This window comes from Delphinus delphis, unplaced genomic scaffold (genome assembly GCF_949987515.2).
Source record: "Delphinus delphis unplaced genomic scaffold, mDelDel1.2 scaffold_84, whole genome shotgun sequence".
Classification (NCBI taxonomy): domain Eukaryota; kingdom Metazoa; phylum Chordata; class Mammalia; order Artiodactyla; family Delphinidae; genus Delphinus; species Delphinus delphis.
Genome location: NW_027192705.1, coordinates 1,102,704 through 1,130,540, shown reverse-complemented (window position 1 = coordinate 1,130,540; position 27,837 = coordinate 1,102,704). Strand labels below are relative to the sequence as shown.

General features: G+C 43.8%; 1 long non-coding RNA gene across 2 annotated transcripts; it reads right to left on the bottom strand.

Moving 5' to 3' along the window:
- Positions 1 to 24: 24 nt before the first annotated feature.
- LOC132419399 (uncharacterized) lies at positions 25 to 27,617 on the bottom strand. 2 transcript variants are annotated; one of them, XR_009518181.1, is made up of 5 exons: positions 24,589 to 27,617; positions 5,881 to 5,967; positions 5,485 to 5,619; positions 2,756 to 2,935; positions 25 to 265 (listed from the first exon to the last, which is right to left on the bottom strand). It is a non-coding gene; the product is annotated as an uncharacterized lncRNA (long non-coding RNA). The 2 variants fall into 2 exon arrangements; XR_009518180.1 differs by lacking the exon at positions 25 to 265 and having other exon boundaries at positions 2,511 to 2,935.
- Between the last annotated feature and the right edge of the window lie 220 nt (positions 27,618 to 27,837).

The following is a 27,837-nucleotide window of genomic DNA, read 5'->3' as shown; positions in this document are numbered from 1 at the left end:
CAAAAAGACTCTGTAGCTCTCAGCTTTTATTTTTACCAATGCCTTCATTAAACAATTTATCAGTCATCTAAGTACAGTAGATTCTAAATCATAAAATAGGATTTTAATTTTGAAGTACTGTAGTTTTCTACATTACCAGAATGTACCTTCAAATCACCCAATGTCTTCTTAACCAAAGCAGACATTTGTTGCATATTCAAAGACCCTGTCAGAATGTTCCCAGGATGGTAGGGAGGGGTTTCCTGGAATGTCGTCTGCCCTTGCCCTGTTGCCAGAAGTAAGAGTGTTTATTAGTTTTGAGAGAGCTTGGTGAACTGGTTCAGCTCCTACACATGCAGAAATTGCTTGCTGACCAACATGCTCCACTAGGTTCAGCCTCCAGTTGAATGTGCCCTAAATCCCGAGCCACTAAGCAGGCCAAGAGCCTCGCTGTCCCATTACCCCCTCTGCTTCCACCCACCAGAGTCATGGGCCCACAGGATGCAGAATAGACTGGACTCTAGGCCGCTCGTCTCCTCCTACACTTCCCCACTCACAGGCCCAGAGAAACCAAGCTCTTTCCCCTGACTTAAGGAGGAAGGGGATCCAGCAACAGTGCCAGAAGAGGCACATGGGAGGGGCCCCTGCACTCCCAGAGGACCGTGGACTCATCACGTAGGTTTGAGTGGATCATGGTAGCTGGAAGAGACTCAGGACCTGACACCTATGGGACTTCGCCTGCTGTACAGACTCAGAAACCGTCTGTGGGCTGTGCGAGCTGAGGAACGATGGGGACACTTGGATGGACTGGAGGTCGAGGGGAGGGTTTTCCCTGTTGCAAAGCACAGGCTGTGGTCTTTCTGGGCTGGAAATATTGACAGCTCAGCACCTAATGGAGGGTGTTGGTTGGAGGTGTCCTGGTAGTAGAGTTTCTTAGGGAGGTGAGAGGAGATTCTGGGAGGATGCAAAACACCTCCGAGAGCCTTGGGCCACACACCCAGCCTTCTGACACCAGAGGTGGAAGGTAGCAATTTCTTATATTTAAAGCTGTCCCAGGTCAGGACAGCCGATTTCCCAGTGCCTGAACAATGGGGAATACAGTTGGGTGTTGCTAACGATGAGCAGTGTCCCTGAGCAGAGGACAGACAAGGGTTCCCGAGCAGCCAGAACAAAGGCTGTTGGTTCAGCAAGACAGTCATGAAGGGGGTGAGGCAGACACCATGCTGGAACTCACAGCAATCTTTGCCATTGAATAAGCCCCCACAGGGGAGTGAAGTGTTGGAAGAGGGAAGGGAAGATGGGGGACTGTGCAGGGCAGCCACACAGGTGAGCGTGCATGGAACACATAGAACATCTTAGTTCCTTGGAGGGTTTTTATTGAGGAAATAAGGACAGGTCCATGAGGCAACCCTGAAATATGGATGGTCTAGAAAGTCATTTACTTTTTTCTTGTCAAGCTTTACCTCTTCCAGGTGGAAAGAGAAAAAGAGAAAGGAAGGAAGGAAGGAAGAAAAGAATGACAAGAGATGTCCCTAAGTGTTCACTGGTTCTCCTCCATAGGGGCCTGGCCGTGACCTCAGCAGAATATGCCCTCAGGAGACCAGCACTGTACCTCATGGGGCCCCAGGGTGACTGCAGGTCGCAGGGCACTGCTTCCTTGTCCCAAGCACAACAACTTGCCTGGGAGCAACTGCCCTCTTCACTAGAGTCTATCCATGTCCGGGGTTCTTTTTGCTACAATGAGGGGCACTAATAGTGGGGTCATGGTCATGATGGATGACGTTGGGTTTTCCAAGGAAGGGCAGCATGGCTGGGCTTGTGTCCTCTGGGCCTACTGGAAGCTCCAGGTGAGTGGGGGTATGTTGGGGCCAGGCAGGGAAGCAGTACTTAATGTTAGTCAACTGTAGACTTTAAATGGTTAAAATGGACAATATATATTTTACAAAAAAAAAAACAAAAAACCTCCAAAAACCCTGGTGGCATGTGAATGTACATAAAACCTTATGGCTTAAAAAGAAAAATTCTTAGGCCAAACGAAGGAGTACATTACTGATACATTCTAAAGCATGAGCCTCAAAAACATGACATTCAGTTTAAGAAGCAGACATAAAGGGCACATATTGTATGATTCCAGTCACATGAAATATTGAGAATAGGCATATCCATAGAGACAGAAAGCACATTTGTGGTGGCCACGCCTGAGCATAGGTGGAATAGAAGAGACTAATGGGGATGGGGTTTCTTTTTGAGGTGATTAAGTGTTCTGGTATTAGTGCCCATGGTTGCACAACTTCGGGAATAGATTATAAATCACTAAATTCTACACTTTTCAAAGGGTGAATTTTATGGTATGTGAATTATGTCTCAACTTAAAAAATGGTGATTAATAAATGTGATTTTTAAAATAACATGGGGAATATTATCATGAGTTTTATTTGCTTCCTGCCATCCTAAGCTCTGTAGATATGAAAAAAGACACACACACACCCCAAATGAGAACAAGCACTATTTACTGAGAACTTGTCTATAGAGCACGGGAGTCAGCCACCACCACTCACATCAGGCTGAGACTCAGGGCACATAAGAGTGGGGACACTTTCTGGTGGCAAAAAAAGGAAGCCATGTCCTCCCGAGAGCTTGTGATGCAGGGAGGCTTGAGAGAAGCTGATAGGAAGAGGGGCATCTTACGTGATTACTTAGGGGAACATATTTGGCCTTCCCCACTTTTGGTTCTACATGGAAAGGACTGAAAATTTCGAAGCTGTGAGTCACTGACCAAGTCCTGACCCTTGGGTCCTATTGCTGCAGAGGTTGGAGTCTGGTTTTCCAGATCGCTTGCTGTAGTGTGTGGGGCAGGGCCTTGTGGCTGGAGGGAGAGTTTCCCAGGCTTCCAGGTGGATTTAGTAAATTCTGCATCCCAAAACCCTCCTTCATCATCTTCAAGCAATCAGATACTCTGTGGATAGAGAAACTTGAATCAATGTTTTTAAAATTAACTGCAAACAGAATTATAAATGACTAATGTACAATATAATGACATACTAAAAGGCAAATATCAATAGAAGAATCAAACAGAATTTTATAAATTCCTTCCAAGAAATGAATATGTTCAATAAAATCACAAACTCCTGAACTTCATTATTTGGTAGTACATATTTGTGTGAAAAGAATTTTCAAATATGAAATATGTAAACCAGGCAAAATCTCCTTATAAGTCAGCATTAACAACTGCAATTTTGATGATAGGAACCTGTAATAAGCTAAATGGCATCCCCCTTGCCAAAGAATTCCATTTTTCTCATTAGCAGACTTGTATCACAAAAAATTGTACTAAATATATTTTAAATTTCATAGATAAACATTTTGTGAAAAAAAACTGCAAACGATAGTAATTATTACAGTAATGTGAATTTACTGTAAATCTTAAGATTTCTTATTTCACTAATGTTCACATTGTAGTGAATCTCACAAGAAAAAGAGTTTTAATTCATTCAATTTTTTTTTGCCCCAATACCGAAATCTATCCATCTGGTCGACCTTGCCGCTGCAGCCGCCAAGTGACGTGCAACTGGTGTGAACCTCAACAGGAAGTATCCAGATCGCACACGGGCGAAGGCGCACCGCCACACCGATGACACCCGTTCTCGACCCAGGACACCATCGGTCCCATTTGTTGCCCTGGGGGGGTCCTCCCCTCTGCCCGCGCGTCTGTAGGCCGTTCACTGTCTGCAGAGCTTCTTCAGAGAAGCTCCCGACAACAATGCCCACCCAGGACCGCGGCCAGGCTCGTGTCTCCTCCCGACCATCACGGATGCCCCGGCCAGTCCCTGTTTCCCAAATAGAAATGACAACTTCCGACCACCGAAGCCTAGGAGGAACTGCCGCCCCTCCATGAGCGCCCTACACGCTTGCCCTCGACAGTCCGCGGTGAGGGGACCTGAAGAGGTTGGAAACGCAAGGGCGACGCTGACGAGGCGACCAAGGAGTGGGGACGGGAGGTCCCTGCGTAGCCGTCGGTTCAATCTGCCGGGTGGATCCCGTCTGTTGACAGCATCCCGTGCCCCTTCCTCGGGGCAAGAACCGCCCCCGTGACCGCCTCTCCTGGGGCCCGGAGAAAATGAAGTGGCCCCGTTGAGCAGCCCCACCGCCTCGACAGCACAGGGATGTAGCCGGGCCCCCAAGGCGGCGAGGACGCAGCGACGGATCGTTCCACACGGAGTACGACGTCGGGCACGGCCATCCTCTCCTGCTTGCGCGTAGAAGGGTAGGAGGTCTCCGCGGGCCAAGGGGCATCAGGGAGTGCTGGTCGACCGGCGCAGACCTCCCCCTAAAACTTCGAGGGAGCTCAGTGTTGGCCCCACAGCACACTTCTCTCCACATTCAATCTCCGGTAAGACAGTACGCGCCCAGCACTCGGCACCACCGGGATGGTTGCCGCCTGCGTCGCCGGCCTCCGGAACTCTGGCCTGCGCCTGGCGGGCGAGTCACATCCCTCGCGAAGGTCGCCAAAGCTCAGGAGGGAAGGGACAATATAAAAGCGTCCTCCAGGTGGCTCCCGACAACGAGCTCGTACGTCAGCGTGATGGATTCTCACCGCTGGCCGGCGAGGGATCAGCTCCGACCGCCCAAACGCTGGAGATCGTCTCGGACCGTCCGCCAAGAGACCTTAGCAATTCACTTGGTTGCTCCAATTATCTCTGCCCACCCTACACCTGTGCAGCTCTTCTCTCCATGAGTCTAGAGCTGCTTTCCCAAAGAAGACATCCCCATGCCATTGCAGGTAGGAGCCAAGGAGAAAACTGAACATTTGCAGCTGGACCTATTACATAAATTTTATGTATCCAACACAGGAAGATACAAGACTGAGAGGGTCTTATACCTTTAGCACCACATGAGCATAGTTTTCATGAAACAGTGATGCACACTCGGCAAGTCCAGGGTTGTCAGGAAGAAGAAACAAACACACACACGCACACACACACGCACACACACACACACACACACACACACACACATCCTCGGGTCTAATAGGAACACTTACCAGGGCTGGCAATGGTGGGAGCAGAAAGCCCATTGTTCCCACCTCTGGGGTTCCCTGGGCTAGAATCCCAGCTCATTCAGGCAGATCCTGGTTGTTTTACTGATGGATCTGTGTGGGAGTGAGGTCTTGGAGCTCCCCAGACTGTCATTTGCTGTCCAGAGCTCTACACTTTGTTCTATGTACTATGCCCCTTCTCCTCCATACACAGTCACAATTAAGAAAATAAGAATCTGCAGACATTGCATTCAACTTTCTAATTTGAATGAAGGTTAACTACACAAAGGAACAGAGTTATGTGAATAACTTTGCTAAGGAACTTACATTTATCTTTATAAAACTATCAAAATGTTTATGAGTAGTCTGTAGAAAGTTAAACATTTTAAAATTAGGAAAAAGAATTGATTCTTTATTGCTATCTCTCACCAAGCCTCCATTCACCCCAGCACCTATAACACAGGACTCACCTGATGAAACGCCTGCTCCCGACTGACGTAGAGATTTCTGTTCTCAGTCATTTTCTATCCCCTGTGTTCACCACATTCCTAAGTCCACTGCAGCCAGTAACATGATGAAGGAGGCCACTGAGCCCAACGAATGACCTTTATAAAAAGAGAAGGTAAAAACCTCTCCCGTCTTCTGTGAGGTCACAGCCTTAATGAGACTGGAGCAAGTGAAAGTAAATGTTGGGAAAGAGAGTGTTTCTACATTGGTCCCTGACCTGCCATATCCCTAAAAGGGTGGTGAACATAACTGGCTTTAATATTTCCTGGGTGCACTTAGAAGATCTGGACCCAAAGTAGAAACCTGACCACTTGGCAAAAGATGGATCAATTCAGGAATCAAAATATTTTTTTTCTCACCTGTTGTTTCATTATCAGGAACTCTGCCACCATCTGCGCTCCTCTGCATCCTTATGCAGGGACAATCCGGAAATCAAGCAGATAAATCTGAAGAAAGAGAAAACAGCCATGAGAACCCAGCCTTTCAGAGTATTGTTAGATATATCAAGCATCAATCCCCAACCACTCAGCTGGGAGTGACTCCTGCCACATTACCCACAGGCATGCGCAGACAGAAGGAACGCTTTTTCCTCCCATGGTCAAGAACAAGGCTGCATTGGCTACTCGGCATGTAGGGAGAATATAATATCCCCATTTTGCAGAAAACAATGCAAGTTATGGGGTGTTATACTTTGATTGGACTTACTGTTCAGAGTTATTAGTTTATTAATATTCAGTTCCTAGGATTAACACTAATTCCCAGGTAACCCTTATCATGGTCTCCTGGAGAGTCCTGTCTCCACAGCAAGGACACCTCTCACAAAATTCTTATTTAATAATTCTTGGTGAAAGACACCATCATTTGTTCTCCAACACCAATTACAGGCCTTTAGCACCCCTGGTGCACCCACCACCACCCCGGATGCCCTTGCCCTTAGTCACCTTGGTTCCTCCCCATGTGGGAATCAGTAACATCAGAGACTCAACCCTAGCTCTGCCCTCCATGTCCTTGGCCATGTGGCCAGGAGATTTTCTATCAATTTAATGGAGGATGGAACAATCTGAGGACCCATGTTTTTTGACATTACATGTCAAACACTATCCTGGGCTTCAATGAAAAGGTAATTGATTAAACATAGCTCCTGGATATAGTGTTTGAAACATAAAGAAGACCTAAATCTTAATCAGAAAGCTATGACCAGTGAGGGTTTACCAGATAGAAAATCTGTGTGAATTCCGCAAAGTAACATTACCTGTGAATGTAACTAACATGGGGAGATTTTCAATGAAGACCATCACTGAGGAAGCTGCCTAGAAGTCACATGTAGAGAGATGACTGAATGATTATTATGTGAGCAATTTTTAACAGCCTCTCTTTCCTTGTCAATAGCGGGGATTTCATGCTGGAGAAGAGCCCACTGAATGCAATGAATATGAGGACATGTCACATACAACAACCTTAACTCCACGTGTGTTACACTTTCAGCCTGAATGGGAGACTTCAGCCATTATTCACCACTGAATTAACATAAGCTAATTATACTAGAGGGAAACCATGCAGATCTCAGAATGTGGAAGGTTTTTAGTCACCCTCCAACCTTAGACAACATGAGAGAGTGCACTCTGGAGTGACTCTTGCAAATGTCCTGAACGTGGGAAATAATTCAGCTGAAGCCTCGCATTTATACACCAACAGCTCACACTGGAGAAGACGAACCTTATAAAGGTAATGCAGCGAGAGAGCTGACTTTTATTCACACCAATAAACTCACACGGGAGAGAAGCCCTATGTTTGGAATGACTGTGGAAGAGCTTTCAGTGACCCTTCAACGCTTCAATAACATGAGCACATTCACACAGGAGAGAAACCACAAGGAATATCATTTATGTGAGAAAACACTTAGTCAAAGCCATAACCTTAGTCATGGGGGAGAATTCACACTAATGAGAAAGCCTACAAATGCAATGAATGTGGAAAAGCCTTTAAACGCAGCTCTCACGCTTATACACACTAGAAAACTTACAGGAGAGCCACCCTATGTCTGGAATCCATGTGGTGCAGCCTTTACCCAGAGCTCCCACTTTTATAAACACCAGCGAATTCATACTGAGTAGAAACCCTGTGTCTGTAATCAAGGATATTGAGCCTTCAGCCAGAAATTATCCCTTTTAAACCACCAGGAAAGTCATGTGGAGAGAAACCCTGACCCTGTAATCATGGTGGAAGAGCCTTCAGTTGGAGCTCCAGCCTCAGAATACACAGAGAACTCAGAGTGGACTGCATCCCTGACACAGTAGAGAAGACATCCCAAGGTTTACTACGAGGAGAGCCCTCTTGGTGTAAGCCATCTAATCACTGCTGTAGAAGAAATCCAATGAAATGAATGCTACAGTTCCATTAGTCATGGAGTCATTAGACGTGAGAGGGTTCACACTGAAAAAATAGTCTCAGTGTAATGAAGGAAGGACATTATTCAGTAATTCCTCATTCCTGACTGAACAAGAATGTGCTCACACTGAGGAGATGTCAATTCTAAAGACAATGTGGAAAATCTTTCACTTGCTATTCATCAGAAAACTCATACTGGGAAAATAGTCTATAAAGAATGTGTTAGCATGCAATTGAGTCAATAATTCAGTCCTTCAGCAATTGTCTTATTATTAAATATACAGTATAAAGATGTAGATGGTGAAGGGTTTTGAGAAGTGCTGCAAGCAATATTCAGTATCAAGTAAGAAGAAACGAAGCAAACCTGCTTCAGTAGATCAGGATTTGCAAATACATAAGCGTTACTGAGTGGGTATGTGTCATTCAAAACCATGAAATATTGTGATAAGTAAGAATGAATCCATTTTCTGTTAATACTCTGTCACTGTTGATCAGTTAGACACTTTCTGACTTTATAAAATTATAATCATAATTACAAAGACTGGGATCAATCAGGAAACAACGATGAATGTTAACTGAAAATATAAAACATAGTATGATGTGTGTTAACTCGTACATTAGGGTCCAAATATCCTTATACGCATTCCGGATGAATGGCTTCAAGAATAAATACACACATACTTTGTGATTAACCTCTGCTGCTTCAATTAATTCTATTACTTAACGTTCATTTACTATTTCTCGTATGACTTAAAAAAATGTATACATTAATTATATTTAAAGAAAGGTGAATAATTGTGGGTACATGGACAGGAAGAACTCAAGAATTCAGAGTCAGATGGTGGTTTAATCCCTACATAGCATTTTGTAGCCAAGGGTTTCTTTGTTTTGTCCAAAAAGAACAGATAGATATCTTCAGGACTGAGAAGGTGAAAGATCTTTGAAGACATAAAAAGAGTTCTACTTTAAGAATGTATTAGAACATTGAGGGGTGCATATAGTAAATCATGTAAACAGAAAGGAGATCCCTCACAGAGCCATTGGTAAGTCTACCTTTAAAGCTTTACTCTTTGATGTAGAAAAATTGTACTAAAAAAAGTTCCGGGAGAAAGATCACCATAGAGACAACGTCTATTTTGTCAATTAAACTTTCAAGAAGGCTAGCTAGGGAGAGTGTACAGGCTGCCTGATGAGTTCTGGACCTTTTTCAGTTCAATTTCTTTTTCTTTGTTGGCCAAAACAATCGTTATAGCCCTGAGGTCCATTGAAGTCTAATGGGTTGAGAAATGGTATTCTAGGGCCTATAAAGCCCATCATGGGGACTTTCCTAGCATTCCAGAGGTTAAGACTTCACCTTCCAATGCAGGGAGTGCGGGTTCGATCCTTGGTAGGGGAGCTAAGATCTCACATGCCTCGCAGCCAAAAAACCAAAACATAAAACAGTAACAATATTGTAACAAAGTCAATAAAAACTTTTAAAATGGTCCACATCAATAAAAAAATCTTAAAAAATTTTTTTTAAAAACCCATGATGTTACCTGCAACATTACTGTGTGTACATGCATCTGAACGCACACACAGACACCCATTCAAGGGAGGGACAGTGTAACAACTATCTGATCATAAAGGGAAAATGCGATTCAGGAATTATTAGCATAAAGGATTCATGCAGGAGAAAAATAAGATAAATCACCCTGTTCATTCATTTATAAACTTTTAATTATTAAATATTTAATGAGAACTTCCAATATTTCAGAACCTGGATTGTTATGATGATTAAACATAAATAGCAGAACGCCTTTCTCTTCATAGAACTCTATATTCTAATGCAGGCAATAAGAATAAATTGCAAAACAAAATTTCTGACATTAAAAAAAAGACATGTTCATACATTGTATAGTCACAAAATATCACTACTGGTCTACAATAAAAAGTTGGCACTTCATAAAATAAAATTGACATTTAAAACAGTCTCAATTCTGGAACTTTGAAAAGTTATATATTTTTAGAAGTACTGGTCAGTAAAAATATTTTACAAAATTCTCAATTTTGGAAAATCTTCTCTACATGAATTGAGGAGAGCAAAGCTAGGTTTCCTGTCTTAATAACCAGGTTTGCTCTTCTCTATATTCCAAAACAAGTATTTTTTAAATTGTCAGAATTCAAAACTATATGTTTGAAAATCAGTACCGATTTTTATAAGGATAAAAATTCCCTGTATGTGCCTGTGAAAATTCCTTTCATTATCCATTTTATTCAAAATTCAACCGGATACCATTTTAAAGGATAACAGACAAGAGGATTGCTATCTTCCTCTTTATATTGGGCTCTTAATTTCTTTCTATTTTTTTTTGATAACCCAAAGCAATCCAAAATAACACATTATTATCATAAAATCTAGAATTTCCCAGTGTGTTCTGTAGTGTATAGAGTCCCAATGCGATTATATACACTATTGGTAAATTTGAACTTAAATGTATTCCTAAATACAAAATAAAAATCTAAAAATGCATTTACCTATATGTTTCATTATGCAATAATGCCCTTTTAAGAAAGAAATGGCTTACCAGATGCAAGAATACCTGGAAGTTGCATAATCTGTTTTTATATTTAATAACAGAAAATAAGGTAATAAGTGATTTTTGTTGTTATACATTTTTATATTCTTATGTAAATTACATATTCATTGTTTCATCAATGTGATTGTTTTCTGGTTTATTTTACTCCAGTGTGAATTATAGTGCATTAACTCTTGATAGTTTTCTATTAGAAAATGATTCTTGATGAAATTCTCTGTGATCAATTAACTTTGGTAAACACTGCCACAGGCAAGAGATGTCGCCAAACCAAAATTTAAAGTAAATACTTTTATGGCTTACAATGTTCTATTTTGAGGCTCAGAAATATCTAGCAGTTTATGCAGTTGATGCTAATTTTTGTGGGTGCTAGGTTTTAGTTACACTAATTTGTGATTATTTCTGAGATGAAAATAAAATTATCTGCAGGTGGATTCCCTTCCTCAGTGCAGGAATAATTGTGAATTAGTGTTTATTCTAACTGAGATTACTGAGAGTAATTTAACATATTTACATCTACCTAAAGTTTGTTTCCAGGGAGAAAATTCGCTAAAAGTTTAACTGTTTTAAAAGTATAAATCCCAGCATATGAGTGTCAAAAAAATATTTTTCCCGCTTTTCCAGAGCAGGGGTTGGCAAACTTGTGTAAAGGACCAGAGAGTAAATATTTTAGATTCGTCATAGGATGTCTGTTATTTCTACTCATCTCAGTCATTGTAGCCAAAAAGCAGCTACAGTAAAACGTAAATAAAGGATTATAACTGTGTTTCAATAAAACATTATTTATTGACAAGGAAATCTGAATGCTATATAATTTTTGTGGGTTGCAAATAATGTTTTTATGAATTATTTTCAGCCATTTATATATATAAAAACCACTCTTAGCTTGCAGTTCCTACCAGCACAAGCTGGGTGTGGAAGTTGGCCGATGGGATGTAGGATGCAATGGCTTGTTCTCTCGAATTACAGTGCAAACATCCCTCCTTGGAGACCAGCATTTCAAAACGAATTGATTGTACTAGCTCTCCGCCAGAAAATATGAAAACTACAATCAAAACAAAAAACAAGTTACCAAAATCTGCCCAAGATGGGAGAGGACTTACTCCTCCCCCAGGGTGCGCCCCCTGCTCATGTATGGTCCCCTCCTGTTGGCGTCCCCAGCCACCAGCAGTGAGTGAGACTGTCCTGACCCTGTGCTCCCTGTCCGGCCGCATGCATGGGATCAAAGAGTTCCAAACAATAGTTATTTGCTGGGCACAGATCCTCATCCATCAATTCACCCCTAACTTCTGTGGCTCCCAGAGGGACAGAAGCCACCTTTCCAGCCCCACCCCTGGCTTGGAGTCCAGCCGCTACGGGTCCACCTTCTCTGAGGGCTAATGGCCAGAGTCTGACAGCTGTTGTGGGTTCTGTGCACCCAAATGTGGTTGCGGCAGTGACCTGCTCTTCAACCTCACGGCCAACATCAGCGGATGACTCTGACAGTTCAAGTCACCAAATATCTTATTTTGGTAGGGGACAGAACATCTTCTACAAAACATTTATAAAGAACATTTCTGTTGCCCAGGATGGGAAATCTGGGCCCTTTCACACCAGAGACAAAGATCAAAGAAGTAGCACGCGGGGTGCACTGTGTAGTTGACCACCGCGCTGTTATTCCAGTGCCGACCCTGCGCGCAACGTGCAGCCAGCGAAGCGTCCCGGCGCTGCGTCCTTTGGCTATTAAGCTACAGACCGGGAAGCACATGGAGCCAGAAGTGGAAGAGGCCCGGTGTCCCCGGACCGGCCCAGAAAACCCGACGGCCCCTCTGGCGTCAGTGTCTCCACGGCTCCTCCTGCAGCTCGGTCGGCAGGTCCGGGAAGGAGCGACCGTGTGTCGGGCGGAGCACACGACAGGGTTCCGGGCTGGGGCGGCGATTGCGGCTGGGTCCATCCCCGCACGAGCTCCCGCCCCCCTTGCTGACGTCGCCCGTGCTGGATGCATGGCGGGAGACTTGGAGGCTGCGAGGAGAGGAGCGTGGCGGCCTGCAGGCCCAGGAGACTGTCCCGCTTCTCTGCGGTCAGGGGAAGCGGCAGTCATAGGAGCATCACGGACAGTAGAGCGGGTCCTCGGCCCGGCAGAGGGCTTCCCACCGGCCGGGCTCTGCCCCGCGGGGCCGGAACAGCACCTGCTTCCCTCCCTAGGCGTACATCTCAGCCCGCTGTCTCTGCCGTCGCCGAGGGAACTTGGGGTCAGAGGACAGAGAGAAGGGGCGTGATGCCAGCATATCCTCTGGCACCCGGAGGCTGCCTCGTCCTCCGCAGACAGTGGCCTGTCCCTGAGCTTGGCGGCGGGGCCCAGGGCCTCAGACGCGACGGTGCCCTGGCCCTTCCCCAAGCAGAAGACCCGGTGCTCATTTTGAAATGTATAGTAATTCCAAATTACTCTGTTGTGTAACAAGAAGTAACATAGTGTTGTAGATCAGTTATATTTCAACAGCCAACCAACAAGCAAACAAACTCATCCAATAACAGTCCAATTTGTGGTCCACAGAGGCAGGCGTGGGAAGGGGTGGGACTGGATGAAGGTGGCCCAAACTGCAAGCGTCCAGCCGAGAGATGAAGTACCAGGGATGCAATATAGCACATGTTAAAGGTAATAAATACTTCTGTCTCCTACACATAAAACTGGTTAAGAGAATAAATTATAAGGGTTCCCATCACAAGAAAAACACACTGTTCTATTTCGCTAATTTTGTATCTATATGAGATGATGAATGTTCACTAAATTTAGTGTGATAATCATTTCATAGCATATGTAAGTCAAATCATTATACACTGTAAAGTTACTCTGTGCTCTATGTCAGTAATATATCAGTAAAACTGGAAGAAGATAAATGAATAAATAAAATGGTGCCCCATTGAATCTCGATTAAAATGGATGCTAAATGGAATTTTAGTGGGCATGTGCAGCAGTTTTTGTATTCTAATAAAAAACATTATTGATTTTCAAAAGTGTATTTTGTAATTGAACAGTTAATTTAAAATACTTATTTCATAATATTTTGAACAATTATCTTGGCTGTTAGAAAGGGAAATCTATGTTTATTCTTCCCAAATCTTGCAAAATAGCTTTTCAAAGGTTCAGAATTTTGTAAAATATTTTTTAAAAGCCCAGTCTTTTTGAAAATTTTTGACCTTCCAAAGATCTATAATGACACTGTTATAAATCTCAATTTTATTTTTTAAAGTGGCAACTTTTCTTTGTAAATAGTAGCAAACATTTTTTAGTTACACAATTTGTAAACCCTTATGTATCTTTGATTTTCAGTATCAGAAATTTTATATTGCAGTGTATTTGAATTGACTGCGTTAGAATGTAGAGTTCTACGAAGATAGGAACATTGTATTATTTACAATTTAGTCCTCATAACAAGCCAAGTTCTGAAATCCTGGAAGCTTTCAGTAAATATTCATTAATAATTGAAAATTTGATAAATTAATGACTGAGGTAACTTAGATGCTCTCTCTCCTGATGACACATTTATACCATTGATTCCAGACTCACATTTTCTCTTTAGGATCAGATGGATGCTATATGCTCTCTGCCTTGCTTGCACGTTTGTGTGTGTGCGTGTGCATGTACACAGACAGGAGCACAGACACACAAATGTTGCAGGTAACATCCCATGCTTTATAGACCCCTACAATACCATGCTTTCACCCATTAGACATCCGTGGACTTTAGGGTTATAATGAATATTTTTAGGCCAACAAAGTAAAAGCAATGTACCTGAAGAGGAGCCCGACCTTATCAGGAAGCCCCTACACTCTCCAAATCTGAAAATGGAACTCTCCATGTCTCCAATGATTTATCTTATTTTATCTTACCTTATTTTATTTATTGGGGGTATAGTTGCTTTACAATATTGTGTTTCTGGAATGATCTTCCACCTTCTTCATTCTGACATATCTATCTGTTCTAGGTGGGGGGAAAACATTTTGGATAAAAAATTCTGTTGCAGGAATAAATCCCTGCCTGACTGAATTCTTGGAATTTTCATGGTCGGGTCCACAAATTCTCTAGGACTAGGACTCTTGTGAAAAATTAAATGTATTTGTAATTCAATTTTAAGTCACGAGAGGCACATTAATAGAAAATATAAATGGAATAGAATAATTGAGGCACCAGGTTTTACAGTGTTTTGAGACAGAGGCCTTCTCATCTTGTGAGTTCATCAGTGTGAATAAAAGTTAAGGCTCTGCTGAAGTGTGTCCCACATTTATCTCATTAAGTGTTCTCTCCAGTGTGAGTTTCTGGTGTATTTAAATATGAGGCTCCAGCTAAACTACCTTCCACATTTATAACATATATAGGGGCTCACTTCAGGGTGAGTTTTCTCATGACATCTAAGGTTACAGCATTGTCTACAAGCCTTCTCACATTGATGAGACCTGCATGGTTTCACTCCAGTATAAATTATCTTATGTTAATTCAATGATGAATAAAGGCTGAAGGCTCTTCCAAATTGATTGCAAGCATAGGGTTTCTGTCTTCTGAGAGGTCACTCATGTGGCGTGATAGTTGAATTCTATGTGAAATCTCCTCATATTTGTTACATTCAGTGGGCTCTTCTCCAGTGTGAAGTCTCTGCTATTGATAAGGAAAGGAAAGACTGTTAAAAGTTTGCTCACATAAAATTCATTTCTTTAGTTCTCTACACATGAATTCTAGGCTGCTCCCTCAGTGATGGTCTCCACTAACTACCCCCCCACCATGTTACTTATATTCACATAGAGTCTCACTTTGCTGAATTCACATAGATTTTTCTATTTTGTAGCCTCTCAATGCCATCGTTTTCTGATTAAGTTTTCGGTCTTCTTTATTTTTCAAACACTATATACACGAGCTACATTTAAGCAACTGACCTTTTGAAACTCAAGGTACAGTTTTTTTTGGGGGGAAAAATGGTTCCAAATGCAAACTATTCAAAAGCCTCTGCCAGGCCAGGGTTTAAGTCAACTTTCAGTCAGATGGTTGGGCTGAATTCCTCTTACCCTAAGATCATGTCTCTAATGTGGACAGCGGGGTTTATCCCCATAAACTTACTATTGACCTTCAGATAAATGGCTTCTTCCTGAAGCTACTGTCTGTGAACATTTTTAAAATGTTGATCTTTAACAGAGAGAAAAAGTATGAAATGGAGCAATATATAAGAAATTGGAAACATATTATAGGATATTGACAATTAGCATATATCTTTAAGGGTAAAACAAACGAAAAATAAAATGGATGGGATGTTGGCGAGATAAAGATGAGGAAAAGCACCAAAAGGGAGAGACTGAAACAATGGGTGCTGCGTTGACGTTTAGCACCAGTAGCCACAGAGCCATCCTTTCCTCTAAGGCCAAGGAATATGCAGAAGGTTAGATTAATAAGATTGATACGTTCACAGGATTGTGACACCATCGGAGGGATTTTTCCACATTGACTTCAACAAGATTCCAGAGACATTTCACTCAAAGAAACCTGCAATTGACATTACCCCAGTTCTGGATGAAGGTCACAGTCACATGTCTTGAAAGTCACTGATTCCTAAAATCATGCAGGACATTCTGGTTCAGGCTGCCCACTTTCCCCAAATGTTCAGAGGTGATGGTCGAGGGTGACAGTACTGAGAAAAGGCAGCTGTGTGTATCAAAAGCTCAAACCTGTTTGACATCAAATCCAATGTTCTTCTGGGCTGACTTGGCATATGTCTTTCACGTGCATCACAGAGACGGGCACACTCTGAATACAGAGTGACTTTCATGGTAAAGGACCATCACATGAGGGGTGGTGTGAAATAACCTGCACAGTCCACAACAGAATGTTAACTGTGAGCTGACTGGCAATTAAAAAACGTGTACTTGGGGATTCATAAATATCCCTGCTCCCCACTACTTTCAGTTAAATCTACAGACTTAGCACAAGACAGGCAATATACATGTTCCGCCATTTTTCAGCAGTGACTACAGCAAAGTATTCCCCAATACAAACCTCACTGTTCTCATGTGGGAAACACTTTAATAACCTCTCAAGAGAGCTGAGTGATTAAATGAGCTGACATGACATGTTTGAACATAACAAAACCCAATAAATAAAAGCTACAGGTGAATTAGTCATTAAAATGTCAGAGAGCCTTGATACAATGTCCACCATTTTGTGTGAGTGAACAGACTGTATATACAACTTGGGGTCCGCAGTTGCTGCCTACCTAACCTCGACAGAGACCATTCATTCATCACCAGATATGAGGACAGACGGGCTCAACTTTACAAGCCAGTAGTCCCGGGGTTGCCAAACTCTAAGATGATCCCCAACTGACCTTTCCTGTGGGTTGAGGTCCCTCTTTCCCTCCTCGTTTCCTGGGACCTCACCACTTTGACTATCATGGTCTCTCCTGTAGCTTCCTCCTGTCTTCCCTGCTCAGAGACTAATCGGAGACTCTCGATGGTTCAGGCCTCTCCAGGGCTTCACATATGGCCACAGTTTTCTAAGTGTTCCTCTACCTACTATATCCTACTCAATGCACCAATTAAGGAAAAAATGATTTCTGTAAAGTGCTTCCAGTTTCTGAACAAAGGTTCCTAAACAGGGGGAAAATGGTTGGTTTGGAACAAGAATGAAAGGGCATATTTTGTTGTGACTTTTTAGAGTTTTCAAAATAGTCAATTGTATTCTCAGAAAACAGATTAAAATTGGAAAAACAAAGGAAAAAAAGCAAATTTGGCTCCACTGTCCTCTCTGGGCCAGTCCTGCTGAAGGGCTTCTTCTCTTTCTCCTGCCCCCTCAGCCCAGAACAGCCCTCTAGCTAGCATCTCTGACCCTGGACGTATAGATCTCACCTGTCCACACACCTCCTCCCCTTCCAGACCTTGAACTTCTGCTCTTGCTCATCCTTCCACTTGTGTCCATCACATGACAGAGCTCACTGCATCGCAGACTCGCTTATGGAGTGAGTCACACCCCCGTCAAACCCATGGCTGAGCGGAGAGAAATACAACCTCTCATGTGCTCACTTTACCATCACAGCCTTCATGGAGTCTGGAGCACGTCGGTGTAAATGTTGGAAAGGAGATGGTGGCTGTATTAGCCCTTGCCCTACTCCACGATACTCACAGAGATGCCAGATGACAGGACTAGTGCTCAGAGCCTTGACTTGCACCAGGATACACTTAGAGCTCTCAGTCCAAGTGGTGACACCTTCTATCCACCGGAAAGAGAGTTACCACTTCAGGAGAAAGAGCAAGTCCCCACTCACCTGGAGACACATTGCCAAGAACTCAGCTGCTAGTATTCTCTCTCAGAGACACTGTTTACTCTAAGCGGGAAAATCCAAGGAAAGAGAAGAAAGCCATGAGACTTGAACCCTATCTAGAGTTTCCAGACCTAAGAGTCATGAACCCATAAATCTTTACCTGGGCGTGAACAACCACCCCACCTGCAAATGTGAACTGGCCTATGAGAAAAGAGGAGTAATCTTGTTTCCCACGGTCAAACTAAGAAGGCTTTGGCTACTCCTTCTCATAAGGGAAATATTAGTATCCCAAATTTATTTATTAGGAAATAAAAATCAAAGAGTTTTTAAAGGTAATTAACCCATGATATTCCAAGTTATTAGTCACTTTCCTCCCTTGCCCCAAATGCTAGGAGAACCTCCAGTGCACTGACCCCACTCTCCTAACATGTGTGCCAATCGTCTTCATTTTTATTCCAAATTAATCAAATCAAGTAATTTCAACATATAGTTATGAAGACCAACAATTTCCATATTCCTCTTTCCATATTCCTTCCAAATTCATCACATTTGCTGGTCAAGATTCCAATCTTGGAGGGCTCCAAGTACCTGCTTCTTCCATGACTGAATCTAACTAGGATATTAAATCTGGTAGGGTTCACAAATCTCCCAACATCTTTCAAATATCGCTGGCCATTGTACTATATCTAGATGATTAGGTTTTATTCTATGCCTCACAAATATTTCAGATATTCTCTATATCTTTTGATTTTTAATCATTCTCAGTACTTTCGCCACTTTCCACAAAAGGGACCACCTTCTACTAGACAGATTAATCAGATAATTTGAGGACATTCTTCAGCTCACTGTCACAAAATCTACAAATATTCCTCACGGTTTATTCCCAAGCCCATAGTAAGAAATGAGGAATCATCTCTTCCTTGACCAAGCCCAATTTCTCCAATTGTATTCTTTTCTCTCCTGCCTCCCTGGAAACTTCATGTAATTGATTATAATCTAATTATTATTTACCTTGGTATTAAAATACAAATGCTATAAAACCCTAAAAATATCTTCCTTGAATGTTTGATATCATCAAACAACACCAGTCCTTATATAAAGCCACACAAAACCAACAGCCTGATGGGCTGTTTGTAGGTTAAACATATTTATATAAAGACTAATCCTCCAGCTGCAATTCTCTTCCCAGAACTGGCCACAATTCACAAAACAGTGAGACCTCCGGCCAAAGCATCAAGACTGGTTTTGGAGGTTTTTAGAATATTAGCAAATTAAAGGAATCTCTTATACTTTCCTTACATGTATCTAAGTGGTTAACGTGTTGAGAAGGAAAAGTTTGTGTTAGGGAAGTTGTTCCTTGATTAGATTTATCCTGATTGGCATCCAGATTAAAGGCGTTCTTTCTTTATGATTATACAATATATGAGGTTATCAGATCTATTAACAGGAGCCCACAGACAATTCTATGCCTGATTCTGTAGAAAGAGACTAAAACTTTGAACTCAGAAGTGTGGTAGTTGCATACTTAAGTAAAGACACAAACACAGTTTTCCCACACATTTTGTTTCTGGTGATGACTAAATAAAATTTTCCCCAGGAGGAATCAAAGTCATTTATTATTCAAAGAATTATTAATTTAAAGATAGTTATTTAATTTGATTAAAGAACATTGGTCACAGGCCATCTGAGAGTAGATTAGGTTACTGTGTACATGGAATTTCTGTGCATTTACAATCCTTATGTAATAGTCAAGAGAAACTTACTTTATGACTCTACGGTTTACTGTTTTGCAATTGGTGCAGAGAGGAAAACAGGAAAAAAAAGAAAAGAAAAAATACATGAGTAGAGATATCGCGAAATATTACGTGTGTTGCCTGTAGGTTCTATTCAAGACAACAGAGAGAGGAGAGTTACTTAGCTAGTAATTTAAAGAAGGAATCTCTGAGGCACTGACATTTAACCTGAAAGTGAAGCAGTATAAATGTAGCTGGAACTATGTATGTGTATATCAGGGAGGAGATGAACAGAGACGAGAGCGCTCATTGTAGAGATAAAATCGATGCTTGGTTCTATTTGTGTGGTTCTGGGACGTTATGTCAATGACTGAGCCCCAAATAATTAGTGGAGCCGCTATCTGAAACTGCCAATGAGAGGAGTAGTAGTTTTTATTTGAGGAGGAAGTTCCTGGCTTCTGTCTGATATACATTTCATTGTAGGTGTCCGCTTCCCATGCAATTATGGATGAGACGTCAGAAATGAAATCTAGCATTCGTTTTTACGCATTATTATCATAGTGGTAACAGGAGAAGACTGAATAATTATAACAGTTTTCGAAGATGGTGTATATAGTAAAAAGAGAGAAGAGGGCTACAATGGAGTCTTGAGATGTTGAAATAGTATTGTTTGAGGAGAACTGCGCACAGTACACTGGCAGGAACTGACTAGTTTAAAGGCAGTGGGGAGTTTGTGATGTCAGAGGACCTTGGAAATATAAATTTCCTGACGGAGGTTATAGTCCAATTCTGCTTGGGTTCAAGTAAAATACTGAGAAACATTCATTGGATTTAATCACGGAGAGATAACTATAATGTTATAAAGGTTTATGTATACGCAAGTCAACAGTAACAAGGAGATCAACCCTAGTAAATCAAACTGTGGGAGGGGCGCCCAGAGATTGTCACTAATCCTGCACTGCTCTTTCAGTTTACTTTGGAAAGAGGAAATTCATTGGACAGGAACTAGAGAAAAATTGGCTCAGAGATTTTGTTTCAAGAATGAAGAAACTGAAAAAGATGAAAGGGAATGGACTGGGAAGAGAGGGGTGTTCGCTGGTAGAAGAGCTTCAGTTTACAACTAATAATAAAACAACCTCCAGAGAACAGGAGGGAAGGGGATTCATTTGAGAAAAATGGGCTTATCCAGGAGTAGAAATGACTTTCAGTTTAAACAGGAGCGGCATCGCCAATGGGTGAAGATTCAGGAATAGGTGTTGACTTCATGACAGTGAGCTGACACATTTCTTCGAATATGCTACTTCATCTGCATTGTAGGAGGTGAACACACTGTTGAAAGTGAGGGAAGGTGAGAATTTCAGGGATTCAAAGAAACAAGGGGAACATTCAAAGTGTGTGCAAAGCATGGGAGAATGGTTTATGATCATGTCCTGGTAGGATGCAGATATTTATAAAACTCATTGGGAGATACGTATGATAGATGCAGCCATAGGAAGAGGAGTTTTTTGTCATCTCTCATTGGGGTCTTTATCATCAGCTGTGTTGAGAGGTCAGAGGGACCTGAGAATTGTTCCATAAAACTCAGGAGACATGGGAATGATCGGGAGGCTGGGTCAATGCACTGGAGGATTCCTGTGTTGGGAGAACCTAAGCACGGTAGTCATTGTGTGAACAGACTGGAGGGGAAGTGTTATGATAACAGGGAGGATTCCAGCCACTGATTTGATAGGCGACATATCCAGGTGAAATTTGAATCTGGGATCCACACCTCAACACCAGTATATTTAGGAATTTGAGATTCAGAAACAGCCTGAGCTACGTTTGAATTCTAGCTCTGTCATTTTCTAGCTGCATGATCTTCTCACATAAGCAAAATTTCAGAACCTAGCTTATGTTACTTGTTAAAAGGTAACTAATCTATAAGTAACAGGGTTGTACGAAAGATAAATGAGCAAACGTAGGTAAATCTCAATCACAGGGTCTCAAAAGGAATGTTTTCTCTTTTCAGAATCTCAGGATCAAAGGGCTGTGATCCACCCCTCTTCATGACACATTATCAGTATTTGTCTATGCAGTAGTTAATGATTAACATTGACTTGGGTAGCACTTGACAGTTGACACATACTTTCCTATAGAAATATTATGAAGTGAAGAATGTTTCTCCCCATGACATTTAGTAGGACAGAACTCCACCTACTCTTTCGCTAATGTATCTGAAGGTGTCGACTAAATTTCACCCCAAATTAAACTTCACTCTATATTTGATGAGCGTGTCTGCCCTGTGTGGATTGTGGTACCCAACAGTGGGCTTATGATGTACGTACTCCTGCTGCTTTCCTGTGCAAGGGGTTTTTAGCCCTGATTTGTGTGACAAGACCTTCCAACAAGACATGAGTCCCTGGATTGTTTTCCCCACCATGAAGTAGATCCAAAGTGGCCTGGCCACATGGTCCAAGGCCATGGAGGGCAGCAATAGGGTTGAGGCCCTCATGTTGCTTGATTCCCACATGGGGAGGAACCAAGGTGACTGAGGGCAAGGGCATCCGGGGTGTGGGGAGAGGGCACAGCAGGGAGGGTGGGGCCTCTGAAGCACTGGGGCGGGTGTTGGAGAAAAAATCCTGGTGCGTTTGATCAAGAATTATTTCATGAAACATTTGAGAGTGGTGTTCTTTCTGTGGAGTCAACATTCCCCAACTGATCATTGTGCGGGTTTCCTGCAGTTTGGTGTAACTCCTAGGAACTGAACATTAATGAAATAACTCTGAAAAAGTAGCTCTAATAAAAGTACAACACCCAAGGATTTTCATGTTTTATGTGTAAATGAAAACATTACTGTCTTGATTATGTGCAGTAGCCTACACTGCCTTATTGTTGACGCTGGAGAGAGGGGGGTTCACCATATCTACACATGCCTGGGGGTTAGGTGGTAGAGCTCATTCCCAGGTGAGTGGCTGGGGATTCATGCCTGGAATGCCTAACAATGCTTTAAATGCCAGGATTCTCTTGGTTGCTTTCCCTTTCCTCATCTTTACCTGCTCAGTTTTTCATCTGACCCTGCATAAGTATGCAGAGGCGGACAAGTGTTGGCTGAGTTCCTTACAATGAAACAACATGTGAGAAGAGACTTATTTTTATTCTTGAATTGGTCCGTCTTTTGCCAAATGGTCAGGTTTCTCCTTTTGGCTTGGATCTTCTAAGTACACGCATGAAATACTAATGCCAGTTATGTTCACCACCCTGTTAGGGAGACTGATGTGGAAATAATCTCCTTCCGTCATTCACACCCACTTGTTCCAGACTCCATTAATGCTGTGACTTCACAGAACACATGGGAGAGATTTTCACTAAAAACAATAAATACAGCCCTTAGCCTCAGTAAAGAAAAATTCCCTAATTACCATGTGAATGACTACAACAGCCTTAGGTGCGTGGTGAACACAGGTGATAGTAATGAGAGAAACAAGTTTACAGACCCAGGGTGGGGGTGGGGGGGTGGGGGGTGGAGCAGATGTGAAAGGTGCTGGGGTGGAGGTGGATGCTGGACAATAAAGAGTAATGAGGAATTGTTTACTATTTCTAATTTTTAAAATATTGAACTTTTTATAGACTATATTTGAACATTTTTAAGTCTACAAAAGAAGATAAATAAAATTTCCTTCCTTCACAATAACTCAATTATCCTATGTGTACTTTTCTTTTTAAAGAGTTTCCTATTTATTTATTTATTTTTGGCTGTGTTGGGTTTTTGTTGCTGAGCACGGGCTTTCTCTACTTGCTGCGAGTGGGGGCTACTCTTCGTTGAGGGGCACGGATTCCTCATTGCCGTGTCTCCTCTTATTGCTGATCACGGGTTCCAGGCGCGCATGCTCAGTAGTTGTGGCTCACGGGCTTGGCCATTCCGCGGCACGTGGGATCCTCCCAGACCAGAGATCAAACCCATGTTTCCTGCATTGGCAGGTGGACTCTCAACCACTGCGCCACCAGGGAGGTCCCTCTCTATGTGTTCTTCACCTTTGTTCAAACTTGAAAATTGAATGTAACATATGCAGATTATTATTTTCTTAATTGTAACTGTGTATTGAGGAGAAAGTGTATGATAGACAGAATGAAATGTAGGGCACTGGACAGTAAATGACACATTAGGGAGCTCGAAGCCCTCACTCCCCGCCAGTGACATCAATACAAAAACCAGGGTTTGTCAGCACAGGGGACCCAAGAAGTGGCAACAATGATCTCTTTTCTGCTCCCACCACTCTCAGACCTGGTAGGAGTACGGATTACCTGCCGATATGTGTGTGTGCGTGTGTGTTTCTTTTTTCTTCGTGCCACAGCTGGACTTGCTGATTGAGCCTGCGTGTTTTAAGAAAGCAATGGCCATGTTGCGCTAACAATACAGTGGACCCTCCGTCGCTCTTGTGTCTTTGGGAGTTGAGTGCACACAAAATTTGTATGATGGATCCAGGTGCGAACTTCCAGTTGTCCTCTTGGCTCATACCTGCTATGCCAGGGGAATATTCTTCCCTTGGGAAATCAGCTCAAAGGTTTTGGAGAGAAAGGCTGCACAGGTGTAGGTTGGGACCAGCAACACTTGGCATGGACGACTGGGCAAACCAAGTGAATTGCTAAGGGTTCCTGATATGAGGAAACAGGCTGAGGACATAGGAAGGCCAGGCCTGCAGAGTGAAAGTTCTTCTTGGCTGTAGGTAGCTCTGGGTGTGGGTGGAGGAGAGACATTGAGGGGCTGAGATGCCAGCCGCCTGTCCCAGGACTGCGGAAGGAGGGGGCAGAAAAGCAGGAAGTGTGGCTCATGTTTGTTTCTGACACACTCATCGTTCTGGTTCTTGACTCCAGGCTGTAAGGAGGAATTTACTCTTGTTTTGCAAAGTTGCTTTACCTATTCCAATCCTCTACTTTTCCATTTACTCTTTTCAAAAGATATATATAAACTTGCTATTTTCATTAAACAGCTTGTCATCAACATTTTTTCCAAGTCAATACCTATACATCTAGCTCATTAAAAAAATATATCAATAAACCAAACCACAAAGTGATTATACTGTATTGTCTGAATGTACTTGAAATTTACTTACCTGGTCCCTCTCAATGGCTGTTTTCTAAATGTTCTGTTCTTAAGTAATACTGATATCAATATTCTTAGTACACATGTATTTGCACAAATATTCCCACCTACCCACTTCTTGTCATTTGACTTTTCTTGTGGAATATGTAAAGATCAATTAGGTGGTCAAGTTATCAATCGTTTCCTCTATGGCTTCTGGGCTCTGGTTTTTATGTTTTAGTAACATCTCCACTCTGCAATTACAGAATAAAATGTCGTCCGTGTTTTCTATTGGTACGTTCATGGTTTCAGCTTACAGTTCACGCAGTCCATCCCCCTGCAGAATTTTCCTTGTTTACAGCGGCCGGCGGCCCAGGAATAGCGTGAAGAGCGCGTCTCCTTCGCGGCAGCCTCCCGGCACCATCCTCCCAGCTCCTCGTCTCCCGTCTGCTGCCGGGGTCGCGCCGTGTCGTGCCGAGCCGGGCGCTAGCTCCGAGGCGGACTCCCCGAGACGAGCTCGGGCGTTTGGGCGGCCGGCACTGCACCCTCGCCTTTCGGCGATCGGGATCCGGCCCGGGGACGTTCGAGCCGGTGGTCGGGCGCCACCTGGCGGCCGCTTTTATATCGTCCCTTGTCTCCGGAGCTTCGGCGATCTTCGCGAGGGCTGACATTCGGACGCCGGGCGCGAGGCAGCGTTCCGGGACGCCGGCTATCCGTGTGGCGATTGTCCCGGTGGCCGCGGGGCATGGGCTCCTCCTGCGGTCGCTGGAGATTGGGTGTGTAGGTTTACGAGGCTGTGATCGTTGCCGCGCTCCTTAGTAAGTTGTGAGGGTTGCCTGGCTTGGTCGACCAGCAACCGCCCGTGCCCCTCCAGCCACGGGAACTGAGCGGACTCGACCCTACCTGGGCCGCCCGCCGCGTTCTGTAGGGAGGGGTTCTTGCGAGCCCTCCGGAGCGCTTGAGGCTTGATGGTCCGTCCTTCTGAGTCACTTTAGGTGCGTTCATTTTCTACCACTTCGGTCCACCAGCGTCCCACTCCGGACGTGGGGAACGCACCAGGCACGTGCGTTGAGGCCGTTGGAGGGCCCGATGTGCTTGTTGACTGGCGCGCTTGGGTCCCTGTCTCCGGGGCATGGGCGCTTGCTGCTCTCGCGGGATTTGGACGGGCAGACATGTGTAGTGTGAGGCCGGCGCTGCGCTCCCTAGAAGTCGTTGAGTGGTGGGTCTGCTCGGTTCGACCGGCTGTCCCTTGCGCGTGAAACGCCCACTTTGAAGCACGTGGTCAAGAGAGGGTATCCATCCCCGGAGTCGTCCGTGTGGCCCGGTGGTCGTACTTCCGCTTTACAAGTGTCGCCTGGGAGTGGTTCAAAGTCTCCTACGGACTTGGACGCCGACAAGTTTCCGCCGGCCTTCTCTCTTGATCCCGTTTGCCCTTATTCCCAAATATGTTTTTCTCCGCAGTGGGTAGGGCCCGAATGGCATAACGAGGAGGCACTGGAAGTGGGACCACGGCCTTCACGTCCTCCACGTTCTCCTTCCCACGGGACCGCCACGCCCCGTCCAATAGGACGCCCGGTGCTGCTTCTTGGCCGCCTTGGGAAAACGGTGCGTCCCGGTCCTGTCGCCGTGGTGGAGCTCCTCCCCTGCGTCTACTTTCTCCGAAATCCGCGAGAAGCGGTCATGGGGCTGCGCAGACGGTATTCCCCTGCAGGCCGAGCTGCGTCTACGGGGGAGTGACCGGCGTCCCACTTCTGTTGGCCGCGTCGGCGAAGCGCTTGAGTGGACCAGGTCCTCTCACCACAGGTGAGAGCAAGGAAAGTCGCAGGCGAGAGGTAGGGCGCCCCAGGCGCAGCCACGGTTCCGCCTGTGGCTTGGTGGTCGGAGAAGCCTAACAAATGGGAAATGGGGAGCTGCCTGGGGCGTCTGGTGATGGTCGTGTGGAGGCATGAGGCGATGCGCAGTCCTGGGTGGGCGCGGTTGTCAGAAGCTCCTCGTGAGAATCTCGTACTGGAATGGCCTCTGAACGCGCGTGTGGATGAGGAGACAACCCGGAGAGAGAAATGGGACCTGTGGTGGGCCAGAGGGGATGAGTTCGGAGGAGTGGAGGCGCACCTTCTCTTCCGTGCCATCCAGATCTATCCCGGTGGTTTTTCCTCCATTTGGTTGTTACCTGGCGTCCGCTGCTGCAAGGAAGACTAGACCATACAGCGTTGTCCTGGCAAGAAACAATTCAGTGACGAGAATTTGTTTGGAGATCCATTCGTGTAGACACTGGTGAAGTGAGAAATTCTGAGATCTACAGAACTGAAAATTACTATTGTGGTCGTTACTCAACAGCATTGTAATTACCATGGTTTGTAATTAGTGATAAAACTGAGTAAAGTTGAGTCACACAGTAGCTGATTAATTGGAGATGATCAAAGAGGGGTTTTCAGTATTTCTAAATGCTACTAAATGGGCAGAGGTCAAGGTGGAGACAGCAGGTATGTGCCAGGTAAGGCTGTGACGTGTGTGAGAATAAAGAGAGGTGCTGAGAAGATTATGGAGGGTTTCTGAATGGTACAAGAGGCTGGAAAGCATTCTTAAGGATATGTGGGGGGATAGATAAGTTGCAGTTTACAGAAAGAGAAAGGCTCATTGCTAGTCTCCACAGAAGGATTCAGCAGCAGAGTATCTTATCAAATGCTGTTAAAAACACTCCAGGGGGCTTCCCTCGTGGCGCAGTGGTTGAGAGTCCGCCTGCCGATGCAGGGGATGCGGGTTCGTGCCCTGGTCCGGGAAGATCCCACATGCTGCGGAGCGGCTGGGCCCGTGAGCCATGGCTGCTGAGCCTGCGCGTCCGGAGCCTGTGCTCCGCAACGGGAGAGGCCACAACAGTGAGAGGCCTGCATACTGCAAAAAAAAAAAAACAAAAAAAAACTCCAGGTTATAAATCCTTTAGAAACATACCCTACACTTTTGCTAGCAGCAGAATTATGCATTGCTGCATTGTTTAATATAAACAGATTATTGAATATCAGCATTCATCTCAACATGGATTGGCAAAGTGCATTATAGTACATCATCAATTCAGTGCACTGTCGTGCAGGAAACGATGTCTTGATAGAGGATAATTTGCAAAATACTGTCAAATGAATAAAAGCAAGCTATAACAGCACTGTGCCTAGTGTTCTATTTGTGTTTTTAATTAGGGTGCCAAGGAGAAATGTATATTCATATTTGCCTGTATGCACATAAAGACACTCTGGAAGTTTGCCGTGGGAAACCAGATACATGGCTA